This window comes from Nothobranchius furzeri, chromosome 19 (genome assembly GCF_043380555.1).
Source record: "Nothobranchius furzeri strain GRZ-AD chromosome 19, NfurGRZ-RIMD1, whole genome shotgun sequence".
In the NCBI taxonomy this organism is placed as follows: Eukaryota; Metazoa; Chordata; class Actinopteri; order Cyprinodontiformes; family Nothobranchiidae; genus Nothobranchius; species Nothobranchius furzeri.
This window is the reverse complement of record NC_091759.1, coordinates 10276289-10302679: the sequence shown is the minus strand read 5'-3', so window position 1 is coordinate 10302679 and position 26391 is coordinate 10276289. Positions and strand designations below refer to the sequence as shown.

The following is a 26391-nucleotide window of genomic DNA, read 5'->3' as shown; positions in this document are numbered from 1 at the left end:
TAGAAATCTCTGTGTATCCAAGCCTCACACGGGGCACCAATAAAATGTTGGGGTTATTAGGAGCGAACAATTCGTAAGCGTTAACTTACTTTTGGATTCTTCAATAAATTCTGTAAATATGTAAATATTTACTGATTTATTAATTAATTAAGATATTCTTAGATATACGGGGCACCATTCCCCTTTTTCCGGGGAAAAATTGAATCCAAAACTCTTATCAGTCTTTCTTGAAGTTCGTAGAATCCTTGGAGCAGAGACTTCTCTTCGACACAACAAAGCTACTGGACACAAAAATCTGAATTTTATAACATTTAATTAACAATTTGTCAAATGAATAAACAGTGGAATAGGGTAATAATAACCATGTGATATGATTGAAGATGGATGTGTTTGCATGTGATGGAGGATGTATGAATGGGGTCCTTTGTTCTCACAAAGGAGTAGTGTGTATGTGTGTGTGTGTGTGTGTGTGTGCGTGTGTATGGATTCAAAATGGAGTCTTGAATACAAGATGGCTGACCCCTTTGTCTGGCTAAAGTGTGGGTGGCAACTTGCACTTTAACTTCCAAAGCACTTAGAATCAGTAGTAACTTAACCTTAAATCACTCAAAACATTTCAAAAGATCATGAAACAACACAAAAGATTAATCACAAATTAATATCTTTTAGTTTCAGCCTGGCCATGACAGAAACCATTTTAAGATACCAAACAATGATCAATAAGCAGTTTATTCTTTCAAAATGACCCGACGGACGTGTTTGGGACGAAAGAGGAAAACACGAAGCTACTTTTTAAGCAATAGACGCGGTTTATTGCTTATTCTGGACTATAGAGGAAACGGGAGAAGAAAAGGAGAGAAAAAAATGAGTTTCCTGATCACCAAAGCAGCAAGGCGTCCCCCGCTGTTATGACTTGACGGTTCTCCGTTTTTCTCCGCAGTTTCCAGCGTCATCCGTCGGTTTGATGCTTTCTCCGTTGTTTGGCGTTCACGAGTGTTTCTCCACGGGCTCCGCAGTTCTGTGTCGTCAAACATCAGCTGGAGGGGAGCAGAAACGAGCAGATCTGATGGGCTTGCAGTTTAGTTTCCAGCAGTTCCGTGGGCTCAACTTGGCACTTAGAGCTTCCGCGTGCTCAAGTTGACGGAGCGTTCGACAAGCGTGTCCTTACCGCCAGGTATCCTGGGCAAAAGAACGAGGTTTCTTTGTCTCATTCATGATTTATAGTCTTTGAAGTCGCGGGAAAGCTCCAAGCTCCCGCCTCCCGCAGATCGTGTTTCTGGTATTAGGCGGTAACATCACCCAATGCTTCCGTGTGCAAAGCATCATGGGAAATGAAGTTTCTTGGCGCTGATGTGATTATTTGCTTTCCAGAGCAATTTAAGCACAGTCATTTTGGAGAAAATCACTGCATAGTAATTTCCTCATGAGGTCAGACCCTCAACACATCTATGTGAGGAGGGTGGGACTTCAAACGTACTATTTCAAGAATGTCCAGCTATTCCTTGAAACATTTAAGAAAGGTTGATTTTTGATTCAAGCAGGTTGATTTAGCCGATCTGGGAGGAATAAAATAACTGTGGTATGATGATGATTGGTTTTTTATTAAACTCAAAAATGAGAAAAGTTTGTTCACATAGATTGTGTATATACCAGCTGAAACATGTCTCCCTCTTTTGTAGCCCTAATGTTCCACATTATTCACAGTGAAGCAGCACAAATCAGGTCAGAAGCATTTAATCCACTGAATAATATCACATATATACTCTATACCTCCCACAAGGGGATCAGCACGTTGAACTGCTGCTTTACTGTAAAATATGCATGTGACTAGGGCTGCTCAATTAATCGAATTTTAATCACGATTACGATCTGAGTTTTGAACGATTATAAAAAACATAACAAGCCGATTATTTGCTCCTCCCGCTTGCGCTGCCCTAAGTTGCAAATGAAGCGCTCCTCCACAGTGTTGCCAACTTAGCGACTTTGACGCTATTTCTAGCAGCTTTTCAGACCCCCTTCTTGACTTTTTAATCCTAAAAGTACCTAGCGAACATCTCAGAAACATCTCTGGTAACCCTTAGCTACTTTCTGGATAACTGTCGTTGACATTTCCTGCAGGTTAGCTAAACACTCCACCTGCGCTCCGGACCGTTCTTCACAACATTAGGAAAGGGAATGATGCAGTGATGTGTCGGTCGCTAAAGACAGCTCTCGGAGCCGGCTCCTTGTTGGATTAACCAGAGTGAGTGACACACACACCGCACCTGCGGTCTCCTGAGCAGCTAAAAACAGCTAAATGTGCGCGTGCGGCGTGCTAAACACACGTGCAGCTTGCCCGATTGCTGTGAGACCGGGGTTGGGGGGTGGGGGGTGCAGCTGTGGTCGGGACAATTATTACATTAACTGATGGGCCTGTAAATAAATAGTTTATAAATAAGGTAGAAATAAGTTCCTCACGCTGATAACTAATCTCTCTGAGGACACAGTGCTACAGCACCTTGACACGACTCAATAAATGTTATGCAACATTTTGTGAACATCAATTTATTTGCATTTATTTGTTATAAATGCCACTTTATAATTCTTGCTGTCAGTATTTGCAAGATATTGGTATTTGGGTCTGTACTGGTTAGACTTACATGAGTTAAACCAAGGTCTATAGCCCTTGGGTCATAGACTATGAGCTATAAGTATATTGGTCTTTTTATCCTGGGAATCAGGAGTTATTTTAGTGATCATCTTGTTTCTTATTTTGGTCCTGATTGTCCCCTGAGCAATTTTATGACTGAATAAAAACAAATAAAATCAACATAAATTGAAAAATCGTCCTAAATAATCGTGATCTCAATTTCAGTCACCATAATCGTGATTATTATTTTTGCCATAATCGAGCAGCCCTACATGTGACCATAAATGTGTTATGCGGGTGTTGATTAGCACTCATGCATAATTTAGCACACACACACACACACACACACACACACACACACACACACACACACACACACACACACACACACACACACACACACACACACACACACACACACACACACACACACACACACACACACACACACACACACACACACACACACACACACACACACACACACACACACACACACACACACACACACACACACACACACACACACACACACACACACACACACACACACACACACACACACACACACACACACACACACACACACACACTTTGATAACCTGAGGCGAAAACAGATTAACAAAGACAGAAAGCTGTGAGACGGAAACAAAGTCATTGTTCGCTCAGATGTTTGGAGCTCAGAGGAGCAGATTTATGACTGAAGTAAAACATGAATGGATCAGCAAACACTGAACAGAGAGCCTGGAACACAGAAGCTAAACTTCTTTATTAACTGTAGAGGAGGAAACAAAAGCAAACAAGCTTCAGTTTCTTGATGGAAATGTCCGTATTTAAATGTTAACACCGTCTTTCCAAGCTTTGTTTCCAACAGTCGCAGAATCAAATCTTTAAAAATCTCGCACATATTTGTACCAAATTGTTGTCAAAGATTAAATAAATCATTGTTGCTATATCAAAATAGAAAAGTAACCAATAGGCATTTTTGACCTGGGGCCTCGTTTATCAAGCTTGCTTACGCACAGAACGGGGTCGGAAAACTGTAAGCAACTTTCCACGCAAACTTTGGGATTTAGAAAAGAGAACGTAGCGGAAAAATGCACAACTTAAGTTGACCAATGACCTGGCTTACACACATTTTGGACATGGAGAGCACCTGCAGCGCTGCTGCTGAGAAGGATACAATTATGAGTGGGAGATCAGAGATGCCATACACTCTGGCGGTGGCAAAACATCTTTTTTTTTTGCCTCCACCTTCAGATCGGACCATTTGTTAATTTCCGCCATACATCTCTCTGAAGAACTCGCTGCATTGACGGCTTCAGCAGCGCTGTGCCACTCCGTGGATTTTCTCTCATTTGTTTTGCAAAAGCACTTCCTTTCACTGTCCGCCTCACCCACAAGTACCTCAACTTCTGCTTCGATGAAATTGAGCTTCCTTGATCTGCAGTCGCCATCGTTAATGGTGGAATGCTGCAACGAGCCGGCTTATGTATATGCATGAGATCCACAAGGCACTTTGCATTGACCATTTATGGCAGAAAGTGGGCGTGTTGAGGGCGGGATGTGATTCAGAAACACCTGAGAACCATTCTAGATAGTTTCTGATTTATAAAGCAGAGATTACGTGCAGCTGTGCGTACTTCATGTTTTATAGGTCACAAACCTACTTGGCATAAGTACGCTACTTTTTTTTTTGCTGAGCTTAAGTACGGTTTTAGTAAGGATTCTATGCAAAGTTTTAGAAATGAGACCCCTGGACTGTATTTTAAACAAGCCGACATTCAGAAACTCTAAGTCACACAGGACCAGGGTTTCAAGACCAAAAGGTTCATGGGCTCTCCCGGAAGCCATCAACTGACAAACACGGGGGAGCCCGAGAAATTATCCATCTCAACACCCCCCAAAGCTTACAGTGTTGTATTGAAGGTGATCCCAACCTCTCACTCTTAAGGAATTGTCACTGAGCTCCGCTTGACGGCTGTGTTTGGCTCGAGCTCTGCACAGGACCCAATATTTCTGCACAACATGGTCATGGTTACATTATAGCTGCAGTTAACTTGAGCAAAAGAGTCAGTTATCGTTGAGGGTTGGTCTTCTCATAACATGCCAAACTTAAGTAAAGCAGTATTCAGCAGCGGTTTCCAAGGAATTTGAAGTTTTCCAAACAACTTTCACAATTAAAACCTTTAGTCAATTTATAGTACACTAAAACTACCTACAGGATGTTTTTGTGCTTCTGAAAACCATCGGCAGTTTCCCCAAAACAACATACATCACCATGAAACTGTATTTGTCACAGAAAGTAGATAAATGAAGTTAAATGAATGGAGAGGGTGAGTAAGGGACAGCTCATTCCAACAGAGTAGAACTGATTCACAAAATTGCAGCGCCGTGCTGTAGTTGGTGGAAAATTAAACACAACAAACGATCATAGCGCTGAGACGTGGCTGAGACGTTCTTGTGAACATTTTCCACACTGACATTTGTTGTGCACCAGGATCCAAAGATAAACCTGTGAGCACGAAGATGTGGAGTCACCAACTTGTTGGGAAAGTACAGGAAACAAAAATGAGGTGAAACAATAAAAATCATTAGTGCCAGATGCCTAAAAGAGAGGATTTTTCTGTATTAAACATTACATAAAAACTTTACGTCTTGTTTACAAACAAGTCAATCATTCGAAAGACTAATTAGACTCTTCTATTCAACTTCTTCGTTGGAAACCATATTTCCAGTTAGATAACCCATTAAGGAAAGGTTTAATTATCACACATTAGCATGAAATGCCATTACGGTTAGAATGTACTGCTTAATAATGATCCAATGCTTCAGAAAATCAAAATGCCTCATGTTTCAGGATTTTCAGAGTAAAAAATACAAGAAATATGACTTAAAGAAGCTTTTGCTTGGCCTCCTGTCTGACCTCCTGACTGCTGGAGCCTTGCTGGGGGACTCTGAACCAAGTCACTCTGCTTTAGCTACTGGGGGCTGACTTGTTACTGCAGCTAATGGGGTTATTTTCTCTGCTGCACAACTCTGCTTCCAATTTGGTAAGCTTTGCCTCCAATGATGCAAAAAGAAAACACTTATTACAAGTGCAACTCTTGCAATTACAGGCAGAATAATGACCAAACATCTGACAACAGGAAGCAAGAAAAGTGGGAAAAACCTCAGTTAGACGTGAAATTGGCCTCATAAGTGTATAAATGTAACAGATATTTAGGGGAAAGAGTGCTGCTGTACAGCAAATACATTAGGAGTTAAAAGCAGACTTGATATTGTAAACTGAGCCAAGATAATTACATAAATAACAAAGTTAAAGAGTGAGCGTGCACAATAGTCCTCTTAGTGGGAGGCTTTCAGCAGACAGGGGCATTCATATAAAGAGACAAGTATCCATGCATTCATCTACCGAGCGAGTAAAATCAGCAAAGTCACTGCAGGTTAAAGCAGGACGACACGGAAAACAGCTGAAATTAACAGAAAAACTAGGGCAGAGTGAACAAGATGCCAAAGAAGCAACCTACAAAGTTTACTTCAAATGCATGCAAAGCGTTTACATAATGAAGAAAAACGTGATTTTGAACAAAACAAGGTCAATTGTGCTTAAAAAAATGGATAAAAAGGCACGAAAAAAAAAGAGTAAATGTCTGCATCTTTAAAAAGGGATGAGGAATGGTGCTGGAAGGGGCAAGAATAAGGTCAAGCTTCTGGAAAAGCAATGTTTACTTTGCTAAATAAGGCAGATTTATATAATATTTGTGTACAATCTACAATATGCGATTATAAACATATGCAGGTGATAAACAAGAGTAAAGATGATGAGGCTGTGGGAGAAAATAGCAGGATTAACGTGGAAAGTTTAATTGGGAAGAAGGTCCGAAATCTCCAGAGCCTCAAACACTAATGAGCTGTTAGATGATTAACTCAGTGTGTGTGCGTGTGCGTGTGCGTGTGTGTGTTAAGTCACTGGAGAATGGAGGTGATCCTCTAACAAGTCAAACTACTGAAACCAGGTTTTAACCGTCAGACACAAAGCTACATCTCAAAGCTGACCCCGTCTACATGATACATGTCACAGCTGCTAAAATCCAAATATTTAACATGAAGTTTAATGGAAAACTGGCTCAGAAGCCAACATCACCAGCCTTTCACCATTTGTCTCTTATCCAGCCTAAATGCCACATTATAAGTGAATGAAATGCAGCCGTTTGTATCCACGACTACAGTTTAAGCCACGCAGTCCGAGTGTAAATACAAATTTTAAAAAGGAACAAAGGAAATTTTCATTTACACCAAACAACTATGTAATTTACAGTTGCAAATTACCATCTTCCATCTGCCGCTGTTCATCGACCGGCATCAAAGCGCTCTCAATTCAAACGAGAAAACAGCTGCTAGATCCAACGCTTCACTGGAAAACACAACTTGGAGCAAACCTGATGCAACAGACATATAACAAATACAGTCTGGCCCATTTCCAGACGAGTGGCAGCCATTTCCATCCTACGGTTTTCATTCTCTTAAGACAGTGAGAAGAGGTCTGCCAAAAACAAAGTGAAATAAATTAGATTAGCTACAATTTAGTGGCGAACAGATCTGTGAGTGTAGACAATAAACGAAGCCTCGGAATTAAATATCATTTATAGCAGTACTAGTCAATCCATTATTTCAAGCATGTGGTTTTTCCTAGTAAATAACTTTTATTCTGCCTTGTATCAACAGTTCAGGCTGCTGTTGGTGTAATGGTGTGTGGGAGACATTGTTAGCACACTCTGGACCACTTAGTGATCTTCTGTAATGTCCCCCCCAGGGCACATGAGCGTTTTTTCAGTTAGCATGCCACGCTAACCCCAAAATTCCACCATCTCCGCTGAGCCCCCGCTTTCCGCTGACGCTCGCTTCCGCGAGCTCTACAACGGCTCCGCCCCGGTGCGGAGACCTGAGGTGGGCAAACAAGCATGCGCGGGATTTTCGAGATCTTGCGATACAATCCAAGCAATAAACGCGGAAGTTAGATCCAAACACCCGTTGTGTGGGAGAAGCATCGAAATGAACTGTTTAATCTGCCCATCATTTGTGTTGAGAGATCAGCAGTATTTGGACCAACAAAGGTGACTACTTTGACAGTAGAAACTGTATTTATGGCTTATTTTTGTGCATTTAAAGTTCAACCACCATTGATAGTTGTTAAAAGTTGTTAAACCTGTGCATATGAAACAAAAAAAGCTTTTTGTTTATCGATTTATTGTGAAATAACGGAAGTTGTGCTTGCTCCCTTTCCTGTTGGGCGGTTGTGATTTCTGTCCATTTACTGCGGAGGTGCTCCGGCGTCCGGCAAAAATCGAATCGATCCTATTTTTGCCGGACGGCGGAACGGTGGACTGCGCCGCACGGCCGCAGTAGTGGAACAGCTCTGACTGACTACAACGGGACCCTTTTTGCTGCGGAGTTCGTGCCGGAGCGGAGCAGAGATGGTGGAATTTTGGGGTAACAGCTGGCTAGCCACGGTTATATAAGTTTTGCTGCTCCACCCTGAGCAGACCCGTGTGCTTCACCAATGTGTTGCAACTTCAACGGCCCTGTTATTGTGGAGCATTTTAAAGGTGTGGAGCACTGAAAACCCTTTTTTTTTTAAATAATTATTTCTGATTAGAATAGGTCACTGAGTTTTTCATGCAGGCTGAACATGAAAATAGTCTCCTACACCCATCTCCTGTATTAGCTTCTGAAAGAAAAAAAAGACGTTTGAGATTTGAAAAACCAGATTTATGTCATACTGTCACTTAACAGTCATGGGCTCACCCAGCTGGGCTCATGATGGGGAAGGCTGTTGCCGTCTTAGGAATCGGCAGAAAATATCTTTGTTAGTAGACGCTAACTAGTAGCAATAACAACTCCACAGCACAGCAGAACTCCTCCAGTCTTGTGTTATTTGTAGAGATAAAACATTCACGTTTCATAGAAAACTGAGGCAGAGGTAGTGTTATCCAATCAGAGGCCTGCCCAATCCTGCTCTTGGAAGTTTTCCTCCGATATGGAAATTTTCTACTTCCTGTGACTGTTTCACCAGAGCTTTGTTTCCCCCAGAGAACGACTTACAAGGCATTCTTTCCTACTAGAGACCACTGCAAATGTATTGATTAAACAAGAGTTCCACATCTTTAATGACTTATTTGTCCATATATACAAAAATAAATCACATCTAAAAATGCACATCCACACTCTTGTGATTGACATCTGTAAGTCAGTGGATACCTAGCGCTATTGGCTAATGCTACGCACGGCGTAATTCAAATTACACGGAGGTTCTACTGGATGGGGCGGGACTAGCAAAGAAGAACAAAGGACGTTTTGCCTTTTATACAACAGTACTGGGTAAGACTTTCACCTTTACAAATGTATAATTATATTCATACATAATTCCTGAAAGGGGGAAACTGGATTGCTGCTCTAAAATTTGTGAAAGTGAACAAAAAGTTGAAATGATCTATTTTGTTGTAAAACAGGATTCATCAAACTACACCTTTGGTAAATGTTCCACGTTAAATGTTCCATGACTTCCAATCATTTAAATAATGTAAAGTGATAGTAAATCCTAATCCTAATCTAATCAGAGGCCCAAGAATAATTTGCATACATCATTGACGGGTATCCAAATGGGGAAGCCCATCCTTTTAAACAAACACACCAAATCTTCTTTTTCTTGGAAGTGCTTGTTTGGAGCCAATTTACTAACAAAAAGTGTTGAAAACAGCCAATCAAACAAGAGTTCAGCAACACAAAAGCTGTTTAGCAGCTAAAGCACAAAGACAGCACCCAAGGCCTCTGTAATGGAAGCACTTTATCTGTCAGAGGCAGCGTCGAATACAATTACAGTCTTATATTATGGCAGGAGGCTCGACAGTAAAGCTCAGGCCTCAGGACCCAAGTCGTATTTTCAGGCCGATTAAGGTAGCGAGTCAGCCTTCACGCCTGATTCGCCGGACCAGCTCAGGCCACACACTGCCTGTCGGCCGCCAGCACTGATACGGATCAGAAATACCTCCCTCTAACACACCTGTTACTCATCCGACTCCGCTCGCAAACCCTGGAAGGTCGTTTACAAGAACAACCCACTGAATGTCACGTTTCAGTAGCCAGCAGTCGGATTATTGCTTTGTTGTTTGGATAAAAGTGTAACTATGGATGAGGATGTAAAACTGTGGATATCGGTGGAGAAACCATGAGAAAGGCGGCCATTTTTAATTCACCTCACAAAGGGAAATCAATCTAGTGTCATCTTAAGCGGACTCCAAACCTGACTGGAGTTTAAACCTGATCCAACTTTCCTGAACAAGAAAAACAAAACTGAACTCTGAAGTAATAAACTCAAAAGCAGCATCTTTAAATTCCCCAACACCCGTTTCAGCCATGAGCTAGGCGTTTATGTAACTCTTTCCAACAAAAGCAGGTAAGTGCAGTTCGTTTTAAGCTTATTTCTTAGAACGAACCACTTCAGCTCACTTTTCTAAGACAAAGCTGAGCAACGCTTCAAACCTCAATGAGACAATGACGGCGTATTAAACCACGAAAATCCTCCAGCACTAAACATCGTTTGTTGTTTCTTTGCAATTCTGAATTTTGTGAAATATAAGTGATCTGCAACATATTAGATTCACATGTCCAGTTACCTGAAAAGCAATCAATAAAAGCATCAGTTTCATTTAACCTTGTATAAAGTCAGACAGGCTGGTAGAAACAACCACATTCAGTTTCATACAATCATGCCCAAAACCTTCCACCGTCTCCACCTGGTGATTTTAAAGATCCCCACACTTGAAACAAATGAGTCACGAGCTACACATTTATTCAACGTTAAACCCAAACAGTCACATATTAAACTAAAAATTACAGTTACAATTATTTAGTTACATTCTGCACAAGTGTGCTTTTATTTTACACAAGCGTGCTTTTATTTTGCCGGGCCTCCAGAATAAATTACTCTTTGAGACTACATTTCTATCGTCTTGAGACAGTGTTAGCAGAACATTGCAGAACGAGGGCAAAACAAACTGGCGACATATGACACAAAGTAAAATATACCTGCTTTATTTACAATCCTCTACATAAGGGGTTCTCAGTTTTTTTTTTGAGGACCCCCTTGCTCATGTCCAAGACAAGCCAGGACCCCCAACTCATACATGCGTACACACATTAAATGTGATCATTTACCATCTTTATACAGACACACAGTTATAAATTATATACGGAGCTCTGATTAGAATGTAGGCTGTGTTATTGGGAGTTTATAAATGTAATTTTTACAAATAAATTCTTGCTAACCTCACAATCTCAGCAAAGAAAAAATTGTGGGGACCCCCTGTAATTTTACCCCCAGTTTGGGAACCCCTCCTCTACATGATCATCTGCTTTGACATCTAGGCTTCTAAAGCAGATCCTTTCAGAACTTAAAAGCCGTGTTTTGTTCATGTGACTCGCCAATGAAGTATAACTGTGCTTAGGTGGTCTACATGCGTTTTCAAATTAATGTCGTTCCAAAAATAATTTGACTCTTAACCTAAAAAGACCTAATTTATTAAAAAGTTCATATTATAGAAATAACTAAACAAAATGTTACCCCTAGGTTTGAATAACCACAGCTCTGACATCTACTGATATAAATCAGTGTCTGCAGTGTCCCTAAAATGTAAACTAGCATTTTTAGGTGAAAACCTCTTATTTCAAATCTTTTTTTAAACAATATATTGTGCTGAAATGTCTAAATAAAACCACTACAGAGGTTTTAAGAATTGCATGGGGAACACAGATAACATATGATCTTAAGGGCCCTGTAGGTTGACATTTTACCTTTTTGGATGTCACTTGATGGGGTTATTTTGTTTTTGTTTTTGGGCTGAAAAAGAAATGCAGAATTTCTTACCTTAAGCAATAATGATGTTCACTATAGGCAAAGATGATTCTAAATCTGATCGTTTCTCCCATAATTAAGCAGCCCTAGTGTGATCTGACCTATTTCAGCCTGGAGAGAAAGCCATCACCCCTCTTACAATGTATGCAACAGGAACAGAACTGTCACACATTGTAGCGTGAGACTAGGGTTGTCGGTAAAAAAAGTTGACAGTAATAACCGTCTTGTTTTTTAAAAAATATATATTATTTTGGTGGATTACCGTGGCTGCGGTGTAGGCGCGGTGACCCTTACCAGCCACCGTATCATCTGCTGAAGTTGCCAGAGGCACATGCGCGCTTTGTTGTTTACAACCAAAACATTCTTGAAGCTAAAGCTGAAATAATGGCCAAAGGAGGAGACGGCAGCACTCAGGAGGACATTTTTTATCCCTCAAAGAAGACAAAGTGGGAAGTACGGGCATCTTTTGGATATTTGAAGAATGCTGAGGGACAGTTGATAGTAGACGGCTATCCTGTTTGCAGCACGTGCAGAAAAAGTGTCTGAAAGGCAGCAACGCTTCAAATCTCATGACACATCTGCGTGACCATCACCCACAACTCTACAGTCAACGCAAGGCAAGCCAACGTTAGCGTTTTAGCTAAAGAGAATAATTATGAATTTAACAATGATTACTGCCTGATGACATCTGATGTCATCTGATGTAATAATTTTTAAATGATGACAAACAGACAAAAAATAAGTTATGGGCAAATATTGGTATTTTAAAGACTAAAGGGGAAAAATTTAAACAAATAAACATAATTACAAAATAACAAATTTTAGGCAAAATTTAGACAAACTGAGGACAATATTTTCCTGATGTACAGGGTTTATTTAGTTGTCTGAAAATGTAACAAGTTTAAAAAAATACCGCGATAATACCGAAAACCGTGATCATTTTGGTCACAATAACTGAGGTTAAATTTTCACACCGTGACAACCTATGTGAGACAGCACTTTAAAGATGGTTCCCCTATGGAAGTTGTAAAATATGTGGAATGAAAAAACATCCAACGAGACCCTCATGAAACTTATGCTTCTGTGTTTTTGATGTTTTTTGGGAACAAACACCAAATCAAAATAAATAAAAGTACAATAAATCCTAAATGACACTAAATTAAACAAAATGCTATATTAGAAAGGCAGTAATCACATTCAGCAATATTCTACTTGTAAATAGTGGTTTTCTACTTGGCTTCAAATGATGGAATTATGATTTAATAGAATTAAAGTTTGATGCCCGGCTGTCTGACAGCAGTTGTCAGCTTGACTTTTGTAAAGTTTTCCCCTCGATGAATGGTAAGGAAATAAACAAATAAAATCAGACAATAGGTTATTGTTTGACAGTGATCTTGTCCATTTTCCATTTAAACCCTTTCCCTGTAGCCCATCATGGCTACATCAACACACACATGTGCATACACACACACACAAACATGGGATTAGAACAAAAGACGAGTCCCGCGGCACAGATTTGCACAGAGAACATAATAGCCGATAACATGCGGGAGTTTGGAGGCTTTCAAAGCGACGCGGCTAATCTTCCTGCACTGGAATAACATTATTCTCTCCGCTTCCTCCTTCTCACCGCCCGCCCACCAGGGATTGCAGGTTATTGTGTCCAAACGCACCCCAAGGTTAACATGCACAATGAGCGGGCAGCAGTGAGCTGGCAGCTGGCTGCTCACCGCTGCCCTGCTCTCTGATTTCCGTCAAGCAGCTGCTGGCTCAGGATGGGATGCAACACCTCTGAGCTGAAAAACGGAGCACGAAGTCTAGACGATAAAGGAGGAAGGGGTGTCTGGATGGGTGGTGGTGGTGGGGGGGTTGGAAAAAAGTGGATTTTGGTGTCAATCCTGGTTTATGTTGCACTTAAAGAATCTCTAATCACTGACCCAAAATTCACACAATAAGCTTATATATTAGCAGAATGCCTGTTTCAGGAGACGGACCGTTTTAATGTTAGAAACAAAATGGCATGTAAACAAAAACCTCTTTGTGAACGGTGAAAATCACTTTTTCAACATAATCTACTAATTAGATTTGTTCTCATCAAAGGTTCCATTCTAACAGAGTAAATAACATGAATTAAGTGGGGAAATACCATGAAACAGCACGTTAACAACCAGCAACGATAAATGTTTGAGGAAAAATGGGATAAATCCAGTCATTTAAAGCAGCTCTGATGAAAACCGTTCTGACAGCGTGTATCACCCAGCAGATGATTATTAGTGAAGGTCTGACAGAGGCATTTAATGCACTTGTTGGTCAAATAAAAACATCCTTCCTTAGAAGAAGACTTTGATGTTTATTCAACTTTTGGTGCACCGTCAATAAAATCTGCACTTGAAAATGAAAACTGGCTTCAGTGAGTATTGATGAGGCCAAAAACCAAGACTCCTTCAAAGAGGGTTCTGCCGCAAGACTAAGAACAGCTTGTTTTATTTTTGTTGTTGTTTACATTTTTCAACCATCATCTCTAGTGAAGGCTATGGGACTTTTAAGACACTTAAAAGGTCTTAGCCTAGAAATCTAGACATTCTAGCCTACAGGAGCCTCAGCAGGACTGAGCAGTCTAGAGCCTGAACCAATCACAGCGCTCTATTGATTTGGTGGGCCAATCACGGTGCTTTAACAGTTTGATTGGCGGGATGATGTGATGGAGCGGAACTACTAAGATGGCCTTGGCTTGTTTGAAACAGCTTTAGCATTAACTTTGGACTAGATAGACTTGGACTCTTCTTTGAGTCAAGTGATACTTGAGTCCTTTGCTCAGAAAAAATGTATCTGCGTCATCTTCAAAAGTATAATGCATGTATAAGTATAAAATTTTACGTTATAATGGTCAAAAAAGAAATGTTTCGTTCTGAGAAAAGTTAGTGCAACAAGTCATGCACTTAGACATACCACCTTAAATGTGTATGTCCCAACTTAATAATAAATGACCCAAACTTGTGTAGTGCCTCTCAGAGTAAGGACTCCAAAGCGCTTTAGACTACAGTGTATCATACATCCATTCACACACACATCCACACACTGATGGTGACGAGCTACGATGTAGCCACAGCTGCCCTGGGGCGCACCGACAGAGGCGAGGCTGCCGAGCACAGGCGCCACCGGTCCCTCCGACCACCACCAGCAGTAATACAACAGCAGTAAATAAATGTTGGTGGCTGTAATGCTATCTGCGAAAGAATGCTAGTCCAAGCTACTACCAATGCTAGCCCAAGCTAATGCTAACTCGTTGGACAAGAGGAAAAGAACAAGGTATTTGATGCTCCAGGATAAACTGGGAATATCGAGATTTAAAATGAATGACACATAAATCATAGATTGCCTATTGCAGCATTTGCCCGACACTTTCTCCAGCCATGGTGCTAGTTGACGGGGGGTGGGGTGCAGATCGTTTTGTATTTGTGCGTTTTCTATTTGGAGCTGATGACTGATGGAATTTCTGCTACGCCTGAGCCTAAGTAAGGGAGACACCATAGTTATCCGGGTACTGTACAACTCAAAGCCAGTCTTTCCACTCTAGGGCTTTATTATGGCATTGTTTGTCCCTTTATCAGGGCTCCTAGGCCATTTTGAGCCCCAAAAAAGTTTCATCTGACATACATGAGCTCAAAGAACAGTTTCTGATGTAAAAAAAAAAAAGTTTTTCTGCAAGTTTGATTAAAATCCATCCCGCCATTTATGAGATATTTTGTCAAATCTACAATGGGAAACAGGGAAAAAACATCCTAGCCCCACCTTTAATCGGTAAAATAAAAGAAAATTAGCATCATCTGTCGGTTCAAAAAACGGTTTCTTCAGTCCACCAGTAAAATAAACAATCCTAGGCATCTTTGAGAGTTGTTAATCAGAATGCATTGTCCTTCAAATTCGTCACTAATTTCACAAATCTACGAGGGTCCCCCTTGCAGCGAGTCCCTAAGGCAGCGTACTTTATTTTATGAGACTGGCATGTCTTTTGTTTCGACCTCACATCACTCTCAGCTGGCTAAAATCAGCTCATAAACATTTACATCCTGCTTTTAAATCTGATAACAGTGGCAGTAACTTTCCCTGTAAAACCGTGGTGAACGTGTGTTTAACCTCCCCGACATCCCAGCTCTTCCCACATATATCAACATGTTTGAATTCATGACAGGATTACGGTCCGTCCTACTACATGCAGCAGTGTCTCTGCAAACGGACGCGGGCCTCGGCAGCTCCGCTGTGACTGATGCCAGAAGGCATCTGTATTTACATTAATAATTCAATATCCTGCTCATAATGGACAATTAATTACTTGAAGGGTGTCCTTCCTGGAATGATGGCTGTGTTTGGCTTTTTTGTGTATATCAGAGCAGTAATAAACCAAACCAATAGAGCTGCTACCCTCTTGCCTCTTAAACCCATCAATCTGTATGTGTTTTGGTTAATGGGAGGTCAAAAGATGTCAATTAGGGACAATTTAGATTGTTTATGCTAAAGTTTTACATTTAAGCAATAAAACAGCAGCAAATAAGTGGATCCTAGAGCTCCAGTTTATGTTTAACCTAGAAGAGCTTCTGCATAATACTTGGATTGATGACACAAAATGATGATACTATTAAAAATCACTTAAATGCATTTACAAATTAAGCGTTTGCAGAACAAACAAGTGAAATTTTATAGTAAAACAAATTAAGGTTTCTGCAGAACATAATGCCTTCAAGTAATTACTTTCAATATTTGTTAGATTTTCAAACGGTGATGTTTTAATCAGTCAAAACAAAGATTCTGCTTACTGATGTCTTTATTGTTCAAGTAGATTTGCATTAATTTTGCTTTAAAAAGCTGCTGACCTGTTGAGCGATGACTAATTTGCATTTGTCATTTCTTTGCTTCATTTGGACCGATGAAAGAAGTTCTTATCCAGGAGGTTATCAGTAGCCTGACCACCTGTTGGTGTGTATGACTGTGTTGTAAAGTGTCTTGGGGGGTTGTAGAACCTTAATGCACTTTCTAAATACAGGCCAATTGTTTACTACTGTTGGTAGATGGCCTGTATTTATACAGAGCATTCTAGGGCTCTACACCCCTCAGGGCACTTTACAGTCATTGACCCACACACATCCACAGTCATTGTGAAACTTACATACGCATGCAATAAGCTACAATGTAGCCACAGCTGCCCTTCGATCAGTACACCAAACAAACCAAAGCTAAAAGTTAAGGTGGAGCCTTTTAAAGATCACATAAAAGTAAAACTTTGGGGAAAACTCCACCACAAGTTGGAGTGAAAGTGTAGCTAATGGCTTCATCCTGATAATGTACATTCATTTTGAACTACTGACTTTTTTTGTAGCATTTATAAAGTCCAGACCAGTTGAATCAAAATGCTTGCCTGGTTCACCGAGCAAATTATGCGATTTTATTATTAAGGGCCACTAGTCAATAACTACCTAGCTAGCATGTGCTAATAATGCTAGTAATTTACAAATCTCAATTAAGTTATGTTAGAAGCATCAAAGTTAGAGATATGCTTAAAGTCACATTAATTCATCACAAACTGGTGAAATTTATCTCCGCATTTGACCCATCGCGGTGGTGAGCGGTGGGCTGAAGCAGTGGCCGCGCTCTGGAACCATTTGGTGGTTTAACTCCTGAATCCAGCCCATTAAAGCTGAGTGTCAAGCAGAGAGGCACTGTTATGGTGTTTGGTATTTGAACCCCAATCTCCCAGTCCCAGGGCAGACACTCTACCACTAGGCCACAGAGAAGGAGCCAATAACATAGATCAGTGGTTCCCAAACTTATTTAGCCGCGCACCCCCTTCTATGTCCCGACCATGTTGACGCACCCCCCAGCCCCACATCAGGGCATATATAATATATATATATATATATATATATATATATATATTTATATATATATATATTATATATATATATATATATATATATATATATATATATATATATATATATATATATATATATATATATATATATATATATGTATGTATCAGACGTCACGTGCGGAGGACACACACACATGCAAAATATACTTGTTTTCAATTACGTTTATTGTGCCCACTTACATTTTCTTAGGCCCACCCACAAATGAGTTTCTGGCTACGCTAATGGTGACTTTTGACAGACTTCTCTGAGCTCAGCAGCCATTACACTTTTCACCTCACGCACCCCCTAGCAGCAGCTCGTGCACACCACACTTTGGGAATCCCTGACATAGATAAACACACGAATAGCATGACTGAATTATTTTCGTGAAATGATCAGGCTTAAAGTGTGTCACATCTAAAATGGACCGGGTGGAAACAATCCAACTTTCATTTTCATTGCAAATTTCACACTAATTTTGAATTTCTGGTCACTTCATTAACAAAAACATGACAATCTACAGCTTTTCAGTAAAGATAATTAGAAACCATGAATGGGTGAATTCTACACCCCCCCTCTAATTATACCCAAACCAACAAGCTCAGCCCTCCATCATCACTTCATTGATCACTATAAATCAGGGGTGGGGAACCCTGGTCCACCGAGGGCCGCTCTCCAGCATATTTTAGTTTCAACCCTGCTTCAACACACCTGATTTCAATCAGTAGGTGATTAAAAGGCTTCTACAGAGCCTGATGAGTTGCTGAACAGGTGAATCAACCACTGAATCATAATTGTTGGAGTAAAGACCTGCAGGATACTGGTCCTCGAAGACCAGGGTTCCCCACACCTGCTATAAACTAAATTAATTATTTATCAGAATTATATTGTCCATTTATTCATTAAGAGGGTTGTTGGCTTGTTTGTTATACCATTTCCAATTTGCATGTTTTAGTTTTAAAGATCTTTGAGATGAAACCAGTAAATAAGAATCTAAAAAAAACATTCCTGCTTTCTTTTGAATATTTAGACATTTTTAAACAGCTGGTGGGACGAAAATGAGTTGTTTGATGTGAGGTGGCATCTGGGTGAAACATTTTTCTGCTGTCTGGAGCAACAACAGGTCAAGTCATGACCAAAATGACTCACCCAATTAACCTGAGTGAGTGAGTGAGTCTGGAGTTGTTCCCCCTTTGGAGCAATCCGTTAAACATAATCAAACACCTGATCACTGTTGCAAATTTTATTTTGAAGTGAAATACTTGACAGAGAGGTTGGTCTCAGGGAGCTTCACTTCACAGACGCTCAACGTCCCTTACAGATCAACAGAATTTGATGACAAATCCTGATGGGTTTGGATTCTAGAGTCCCTGCAAATGAATCATTGATGAGCTTAAACGTTGCTTACAGCTGCGCGCTGGCAGGTACCTGGAACCAGAACAAGAGGACTCAAATACCACCTCTGCTGAGAAAAAGGGACCAGGTTTGAGACGGGCGCGCGCGCGCACACACACACACCTAGAAATTAACCTTTGGAACCAAAAGGGAAGAAAAAGACCCCCACCCAAGCTGCTCCGTGGTGATGCTCGCGGGTCCTGGACCATTAACAGAATGGCGTAGGAGGAAGGAGGAGAAATGTTTTACACACACACACACACACACACACACACACACACACACACACACACACACACCAGAATCAAGTTAAATGATGATTGCGAGGAGGGGATGAAATCAGCGCGAGACGCGGCTGTCTGACGACGCCTTCGCGCGCCCCGACGATAACTTGACTGACAGCCGTCAATCAGAGGTGACGCACGCGTTTCAAAAGACTCAAGAAAACACGCAGCTCGTGCCACCACAGAAACCACACACTCCGCCAAACTGGGGACACTTGGACATGCACGTGCGCGCACGGGCACGCACAAAGGCGCACTCCGGAAGAGGAAAACGCGATAAAAAGATGTAAAACTCACCTTTGCGCCTCCACATCCTCACAGAACCGCAAAGAGCAGCAGGGAGCCGGACCCCCGGAACATTAATCCACAAACTGCTTCACTTAATATTTCCAAAATAAAACCAACCCGGCAGGAAAAATGATCTCCCAGGCAGCGCCGAGAGTTTAGAGTGTAAATCCAACAAGAGGAGCTCGCGGAGACAGAGGGAGCCGCGCGAGGTGCGTCCAGACCGGGTCAAAACGACACAATGAGGCGTTTCTCTGCCGCTCGCCGTCTCCTGCCACCAGGCCACGCCTCCTCGTTATCATAATAGATTGGTTAGAGCCAATCAGAGAGCCGGATCACAGGCTCAGACCCGGTACTTCCTCAATTTAAAGGGTATTCATATTTAAATGGTTGGTATGAACATAAATTATAATGAACGCAAAAATGAAATTGCAGCAAATTAGCTCAGAAATTATTCTTGTATTAATCTGTTCTGACAACAAACTGAAAAAACAAATTGTCTTTCTTTTTTTCTCCTTTTTAAAGAACGCAGTTGATGCCTCGTTTACCTCATGAAAACACATCATTCTTGTCTTTAACTAAGTGCGAAAGCACGAAGAACTGCTCACGGGAGATATTTAGAAGTTGCACAGAAACAAAACCAGCAGAAATTTAATTTTTGGAGATTTTTTTATTTGGCTGATGAGTTTTCGGGGTTGCACGCTGGTGCATTTAGCAGCACTGTTACTCTGCAGCGAGATCATCACAAGTTTGAATCCAGACTGCAGTCTCTCTGTGCAGAGCATGCATGTTCTCCAAGTGAATTCAAGGATTTTCTCCATGAGTGTGTGGCCCTGTTTTGGATTGGTGTCCTATCAAGGGTGTTCCCCACCTCTTGCCCAATGACTGCTGGAGACTTGCTGCCCAAAACCCTACTGAAGAAAAGCAGTTAAAAAATAAAACTGAGTGACTGGTTTGGTCTTGGGCTGCACAGTGGTGCAGTGGTTAGCGCTGTTGCCTTGCAGCAAGAAGGTCCTGGGTTCATATCCTGGTTTGGTCTGGGGTCTTTCTGCGTGGAGTTTGCATGTTCTTCCTGTGCATGCATGGGTTCTCTCCTGGTGCTCCAGCTTCCTCCCACAGTCCAAAAACATGACTGTCAGGTTGATTGGTCTGCCTGAATTGTGTGTGTGTGTGTGTGTGTGTGTGTGTGTGTGTGTGTGTGTGTGTGTGTGTGTGTGTGTGTGTGTGTGTGTGTGTGTGTGGTGTGTGTGTGTGTGTGCTTGGTTGTTCGTCCTGTGTGTCTCTGTGTTGCCCTGCGATTGCGATGGACTTGCAACCTGTCCAGGGTGTATCCCGCCTGTTTGCCCGTTGACTGCTGGAGATAGGCACCAGCCAACCTCCCCCCCCCCCCCCCCCCCCCCCCGACCCTGCATGGACAAGGGGGTTTCAGATGATGGATGGATGGCTTGGTCTTCAAGACATGACCATCAGCTAAGCAGCAACGATGTAGAATACCTCCTCCAAGTAAAGCCACAGTTCTTGAATGGAAAAAGGTGAAATACTCCCAAATTGAGGGCGTTCTTCGTCTCTAACAGATCAGTTAAATAGTTGTGACTTATCTTGTTTGTGACTTATTGAGTGTAAGATTAAGGATTCATCAATACCAGAAGAAGCTGGTTTAAGAGTGGCCCTCCCAATCTACTGGTCCCTTTATATTCCAGCTGTTACATACGGTCACACTAATTGAATAATGGGGGGAAAAAAATCTAAATTCCAGCAGCTTAATTGTACTTCCTTCTCAGCATTATGGGATGGAGCTCTTTTGTCAGAGCCTCTTCTCTCCTGAATCAAAAATGTAAGATGTGGTGGTGCCCAGTTGCATCCTTTTGGAGGTTTCCGTACATGTCCTGCTGGAAAAAGACCCCGAGGCAAAACTAGACTTTGCTAGAGGGATTACGTGTCCTCTCTGGTCTGGGGACATCTTGGAAGGAGGAGCTGCAGAGTTGTTGGACCTACCTTCTCTCCTGGACCTGTTATCTCCATTACTCAACTTTCAATAAGTGGAAGGAAATGAATGGATGGACGAATGAGAAGGGACCTTTGTATCTGAACTAAAAACATAATTCATTTGACATTTTTGCCTTTGCCAGAAAATCGAGTGAGACAATCCAGTTGTTTTTCACACATATATAAACTCAAAATGCATGAAAACAAATTAAAAGATTAGAAGTATCTGAACCTGAGTTGTGTATTTTTCCACACTGAAACTACAACAACAATGAGAGGCTCGTTGACACTGGAGTGCTCCACTGTTGTAAAATTACTTCCTAGAGGAAACTTCAATTAAATTTCTGGCTCAAAAACTGAATTATTTCTCAGCAGGATAATTAGAGTCGTGTAAAAAAAAAGGAAATAAGAAGAAGTGGAAGAGATGCTGCAAATGCAGCAGTGGGATTAGATATTAAATTCCCTCCACAGCATCTCTGTCCGCTCATCTGTCTGTCCTCTAGATCACCCCCTCCTCCTCCCTCTCCTCTTCATCTAGCTGTTTATGCAAAACAACAAATTAAAGGATAGCAGGGAAGCCGACATCTGGGGAAATAACTTTTTGATTGTGCTTAGCGTTCCCGTGCTCCTGATGAAACTGTGATGTCTGCATCTTCCCTTTGTCTCCCACGCAACGCCCTCCCACATCTAGTCTCACGTACTCAAGCAACAGCAGCGGGGGGTAATTCAGGAGCCCTCTCCAGTAACAGCAGAGGTAAATATGATCATCTGTATGACCGTTGTGGACAAAAACAGCTGTTTTACACAAGCGCATGGCACAACATAGAAGAGCCACCTCCACGGGACAGGACTCAGCAGTTCATTTGCATCTAAAGGACAAAGGTCACTCTTTCGAGGATGCCAACGTTCACATTTTGGACAGATGGTTTGAAAGAGGAGTAAAGGAAGCCATTTATGTCCACTGTGAGCAACCATCTTTGAACAGAGGCGGTGGTTTACGACACCAACTGTCTGCCATCTATAATCCAGTTTTGAGATCCCTTCCCAGATGCCTCAACGCCCACGCATATCCTGGGCCATCTGACCTCAGGAATTCACATGATAGGGTGGGGCCAGGCTTCACAATGAGCTCACCCGAAACTCTGGCTGAATAGGACCCACCCTCACACCTTGGCTCATGTGTTTATGTAGAAGATCATCAGGGGGTCTTTTGTTCTCTCTTCGGGGGGAAACTCCCACTGGGTTTGAATCTGGGACTCTCCACCATTTGACCTTAGAACTGAAGAAGACTCTCGGATGAGAGGTGAAACGTCTTCAAGCAACTCAAAGAAGTCCAGACGCTTTTCTTTCAAAGCTCATTAGACTAAAATGACCTGGATGACTGAGAACCTTCACAGACAGTTTTACGATGAGTTAAGAAAAAATAAAGGTCTTTTAAACAAGAAAAACAATGCACAATCTGAATTCATGTTTCATCTTTCTCAGACACATTTCAACAAATTTTATTCTAATCCACTGGCTGCAGCAAAACCCCCATCAATTTACTGTTTGTTGTTTGTGGCATCATCACCGTCTGGAGTCCGATCAGATGTAAACAGTAGATTACAGCACCTATATACAGCTCAAAAATTAAATACCAGCTGGAGCGGAGATTCCTTGCCTGGACCATAAAGAATGAAATGCATGACATAAATAAATGCATGAGCTTTTCCATTTCACGCAGCCACTTCTGTGGCTTTTAGTCGTCGCTCTTGTCGGGACAGAATCAATAAATCAGACACGTTCAACCCCTCAGGGCTGAAACACAGGCGCTAAATCAAATCAGTAAATGTCATAAAACACACACTTTGACTGAGTTTTCTAAAGGAAAGCCTTCATCGGATCGCGTGAGCGCTCCCGTTGGAGCTCCATGGAGTTAAAGATGGAAGAAATGCATCAACCTTTGTGCTGGGGAACGCAAGCAGTGTTTCTATTTATTCACTGTGTTTCTGTAATGAATGCCACAGGGGATAGGAGCAACTTATATTTGGCTAAGAGGTGAAACGTGGCTGCATCTGAAGGAAACCCAGAAACATGCTCCATATGGCACTTCATTAATATTTATGTAAGCAGATAAAATGCAGACGGATTCAGAGTTGGGGAACAGCTGCTGAACATATACTTTTATGAATTTGGCCTTTGGTGGATAAATCGAAAGGAAATTTCAAATCTGATGCAAACATCCAAAGATTTTTCCGGTTGCATATTCAGAGTGTAGAGCTTGGGGGGGCGTCCTTTTTGGCCGCCATTGCTACTGTGAGGCTTTGACTTTGACAGATCTAACATTTAAAATGTTTGGACTGGTGTGTATAAGTATTTGGAATAAAGCTGTTGCAACATAAAAGTTGCCCAACTTCAGGAATGGGTGCACTTTCACCACGTCCTACATCCACCATCCATACGTCCATTTTCTACCATTTATTCAAGGCCAGGTTGCAGAATCCAGGATGGTATTCTTATCTGTTCCTACAGTGATGCTGTTCAGCTTCCCCACGGGGTACCAACATTTTCCCAGACCAGACGGGAAACACAATCCCTTCAGCAAGTTCTGGATCTGCCACAGAATCTCCTTCTAGTCGTGTGCCCAAACCACTTTAGATGACTCCTTTCAATGCCTGAAAGCAGCAACTACTCAAACTCCAATGGTAGACCAGCAAATTGAGACCATTTTGACACAGCCCCAGAGCAAGGATCCATCCGTACAAAAAGTCTCAATCACTCAGTCAACTCATAAAAAAGGCGTCAAAGATAATAAAACGTTTCCCATAGATCTCAAAAACAAGAATTGAGCCATTTTTACATGACACTTTCCTGCTGGAGCCATGTTTTCTAAACATAAGTGTCATGATAATCAAGTGGTTGGTTGAAGCTGAGGCAAATCTCCTAACCCGACAGCTGCTAAAGCTGCTATAGCTAATAGCAAAACAAGCTAAAATTATCATCCCTTCTGCTGGCTGTCATCCCCGGCCACGTCCACCAGAAACCCAGAGGGCACAAAACACCAGTAGCTGTCTTTTGTTTTCTGCGACATCAAATGGTGTTTTGGGGATTTTGGTAGTTTGTCCCAACACTAAAGTGCAGCAGCCGGCTGGTTCTCCTAGCTAGTCCACTTTGCAGATTTGCCATTGTAGTGTTAGGGTTCAAAAGCGGTTAAAGGACAGGTTGTCCCAGAGATGAAATGGTTTATGTGTGTAGGGAAAGCTGGCCTCAAGTACCAAGGTGTGAGATAGAGACAGTTCACATAGTCTGCAGCTGAAAAAAGTACTAAGAAGGATTAATCATCTGATAAAACTTAAAAAGAATCACACACAGGTTCTTTTTACAACCATATTTTCTGAACACAGTAGTTTTAATGCATACATCCACACGTACATTTTGCTGAGGTATGATCAAGCCCCCACAATGCGGCTCTAAAATTGAGTCAAACCCGCAAGTACCAAAAATTGCAGTTCCACCCTCATCCACTAGGGGCTGGTGTCAGAAGCAAGCAAATCCTCACTGACTCCCATGTTAAAAATACCAATTTCAAAGCAGAAATAAACATGTTTACAGCCTGGTACCAAAACATGTTTTAGGTTTAAATGATCTAGTTTACACTCATGACAACTCTGAGGGGGGTGAATTTTTCTCTCACTCTTCTGTTTAAGTGTATTAAAAGCCTAAAATTCTGTATAATTAATGAGCATCAGACCCATGTGACCACAGAGCTAGCTCCATGGAAAGGCCTCAGTAGAGCCTCGGTTTGGCCTGGAAACTGCTCCGGCATTTTGAGTCTCTGTGTTTGTGTATTCTTTTTTGGATATTTTTTGTGCAATTGTTGGACAAAATGACTTGCTGTGGCATTAATTGCACTAATAGAGCGTCCAAGGAGTCTCCACTTCATTTTTATCTGTAAGTAAAATTATATTTATGTATTTTAGATCACTGCCGAGCTGAGCTTAGATTTTAACATGTACTGTTTAACCATGAAATTTAAATGTAATAGGGTAAAACCCAGTGCATTTAACATAATGCTGCACTTTAGAAAATGGGTTGAAATATAACATGTTGGTGGAGCTGGGTTCCGACTATCGGCTTGTGGAGCTCTCGGGTGACCGATGTTTTCCACCCGGTTCTCCCCTCCCCGCAGCTCGGCGCATCTCTGTCTGATCGCGGCTTCTGTTTGATGCGCGGGCTGCCGGCTTGTGGAGCTCTGGGATGGAAACCTTTCCACCCGGTTCTCCCCAGCGGCAGCTCTGCGCATCTCAGATCGCAGCGGCGCTTGTCTGCTGTGCAGCTGCCGGCTTGTGGAGGTCTCGGAGACCTCTGTGTTCCACCCGGTTTTACCCAGCGGTTAGCCCGGTGTATCTCTGACTCAGAAGCTCTGGTGTCGCAGTTAACTTTGGTTGTAGCTAGGTTGCTACCTCCGTTAGCTTAGCTCCCACCTCCGCGTTAGCTTTGGGTTAGCCAGGGTTAGTTTCAGGTTAGCTTGTAGCTAGTTCGACCGGGAGTTGATCCCAGCCTTACAGCCCCACCCTCAGCCCCTCCTCTCTTCCCTTTTGTGGAATTGTCTGGGCTTGGTGGAACCTGTGACACAAATGGCGGTGGTGGCCACCTCCCATTTGGCCTCAAAAACGTGATATTAGAGCCAATGGAAAGGAGATGTCCAGTATATTTATGTCGATGGGTATGATGCACGTTTGTGGGAGCTGGCTTTTGTGATTGGTTTAAGAATAAACAATCAAAAGTGGTTAAAGAAGTCAAGTCGTTGAACCAAACAAAAGTGTAATCCATCCATACAATTAATTTTTTTTTATCTGTTGTGTCTTTGGTACCACCTTTTAAATGGAAATGTTATCACATGTAATGTCAGAACCTTCACAAACTAGTTAAGATCATGATCGTCGTTTTCAAAACTTCACACTAAATTAAAAGTTAGATCAAGAAATCCCAGTTCATAAAAACTGTAAA

General features: G+C 41.7%; 1 protein-coding gene across 2 annotated transcripts in view; it reads right to left on the bottom strand.

The window, feature by feature from the left end:
• The window catches only part of LOC107394453 (semaphorin-6D), a 285366-nt gene extending 265690 nt beyond the window's left edge, over positions 1 to 19676 (bottom strand). For both annotated transcript variants that reach the window (XM_015973381.3, XM_015973382.3), the window contains exon 1: positions 19429 to 19676. The gene's annotated coding sequence lies outside the window, so the exon portion shown is untranslated. The remainder of the gene's footprint in view (positions 1 to 19428) is intronic.
• Between the last annotated feature and the right edge of the window lie 6715 nt (positions 19677 to 26391).